The sequence below is a fragment of the Echinops telfairi genome, unplaced genomic scaffold, assembly GCF_000313985.2.
Source record: "Echinops telfairi isolate 266 unplaced genomic scaffold, ASM31398v2 ScPeMD7_7465;HRSCAF=8503, whole genome shotgun sequence".
NCBI lineage: Eukaryota > Metazoa > Chordata > Mammalia > Afrosoricida > Tenrecidae > Echinops > Echinops telfairi.
Window position 1 is genome coordinate 6,058,768 of NW_022111365.1, and position 2,475 is coordinate 6,061,242.

Consider the following 2,475-nt stretch of genomic DNA (forward strand, 5'->3'; position numbering starts at 1 on the left):
GCGTCTGTTTTGTGAGATGGAGGAGGACTTCGTGGATTGGTGTCAGACATATGGATTAATGTTGGACTTGTGGGCTTGGGCAGCACCGGGTTGGGATGTTTTCTTGATGCGCACTTAACCTTTATATAAAGCTCTCTCTTATACATGAAGTTTCTTATACATAAAACTCTCTCTTATACATGAAGTTGTTTCTCTAAAGTACCTAGACTAACACAGGGACCTTGTGGGGTAGTTAGTGGGTTATGCACTAGGCTGCTAACCACAAGGCTGGCAGTTTGAAATTACCAGCTGCTCCACTGGAGAAAGAGGATGCTTTCAACTACTGTAAAAAGCTAGTCCCGGAAATCCACTGGGGCAGTTCGACCCTGTCCTCTGGGGTCGCTGCAAGTCAGAGTGGACTCAACAGCAGTCAGAGGGGCTCTGACACTGACTCTCGAGGCCTGTCCTCGGCATGCCCAGGTTTCTCGTTGATAGTTGTCACGGAGCTGAGTCTAACTCCTGGTGGCCCTACACGCTGAGACTTAAGGAGGTGGAGCCCGAGTTAAAATTCCAGCTCTACCACCTATTAGCTAAATGATTTCCAGAAAAGTATTTAATCTCTCTGCTCCTCAGTTTTCTCATTTTAAAAATCAGTGTACTAATATTAATAGTACTGTTATTTTTCTTTCAGGGTTGTTCTGAGTATTCAATAATGTCTGTCATACAAAAAGGGCTGGACCTCATGGCTTCTTAAGTCTTTTTTTTAGTGGAAGAGATACAGGAGACCTGAGAATAAAAACAAAGGTGCAGCTGTCCTTTAAAACCATGCTCTCCTAAAATCAGACTTGTAGTCGCAGCACACACATCCTGTTCAGTCGTGGCCCTTCACACTTGCTGATTCTAAACCAGGAACTTCCAGGTCCTCTTGGACCAGGAAGCAAAGCAAAGAGGTGGGGTTTTTTTTCCCAGCAGGCTCATTCGAAAGAAGAAGTGGAAGAGGAATGGTGAAAAGTCACATTTATTTTTGAGCTTAGAAAAAAACGTTCATTTTCATTGGCAAGGAGAGAGGTAGAAGACAAGAGGAAACACAGACCACTCCAGGCACACGCAGGAAAGCTTACATGCTTCGTGATTAGGCAGGACGAATGAGAGCATGTGGCTTAACACAAGAGGCTTGAGAAAGCTTCTGCTGATGAACCCTAAAATATTTCTCCCACGTGTTAAATAGGTCTAAAGAACACAATCAAAAAGTTGAGAGGGCTTCTACATATGCCGTCTGTTTCCTGACGGCAGACCTCCGACCACGGGGTAGGAGTTGGCGGGATGGGCAGGGAGCTCCTTCTAGCCAGGGTGTTCAGATGCAAATGGATAACAACGTATGGTATGTGTAGATAGCATCCTATATTGGGTGGGTGTGTTAGATTTGCTGGCCTTTCCAGGGCTGAGAAATGATTATTTTCCCTCGAGGCTTTAATTCTTGTTAAAATGCATATATGACTGGGAGGGGCAATACTGAGAGGTAGTGTCCAGCCTTTCAGCGCAGCGTCACCAACTAAACTGCAGATGCTTGTATGAGATCAGGTTTGGGTAAGGTAGTGGCTCGGGTTTCTGTGGTGCTATTGAAAATTCAGCTGCTTGGACATCACCATCGAAGATTCTGATTTAGTAAGTTAAAAAGAAACGTGGGCACCTGCAAATCTCAAAAGGTTGCTTAGCAATTTTAAAGGAACACTCCTGTGGTCAACCCTGGTTGAAGGTTGGAGGAATGATACGGATAGCACTGGACCTGGAGGGGTTGGGGCGATTTCATCATGAGAAAGCAGAGTTATTTCACCTCTGCTCAAATGATCGACACCCGGAGGCACAGTGTCACGGAGCCAGAAGGATGACAGCAATGTGAAAGAATCCGCCCAGCCTGAGCAGGGATGCTGATCTCAGTCTCCCAGCAGAAGTGTAGCCTATCCAGAGAGAAGACCTCCCCAGGAGGTGCTGCAGCCAGCTGTTCGGTCAGCCACAGTACTAGAATTTCCTTGTTTATTAACTGAAAGGGAACTTCATATCCACGGGTCAAAGCAGTTGGCTGCTAACTGAAAGGTGAGTGGTTTAAACTCACCAGCTGCTCCTAGGGAGAACGATATGGCAGCCTGCGTCCATAAAAGCACAGCCTTGGGGACTCAGTGGGCCCTTCTCCTTTGCGCTGACTCAGAGCGGCTCTGAGTCAGAAGCCACTCACCAGTAGTGGACTTGGTTTGGTTTGGGTGTGTGTAAGGGGGACTTATATTGGCTGAGTCTTGACCAAATCCAGTGGAACCTGGTGTTCTTCCTTCCCCTGCAAAGGAATCATGGGAGGCCCACAGGTGAGTGGACCTGGTCTTCAAGGAGTTTGGAATAACACAAATGCTGCATTGCAGCGTGGGAAGTCACCACCACAAAGGCACCTGAACTAACAGGTGGATGCACACTGAAGTGAGGTCTCTGAGTGATGCTCAGATCGAA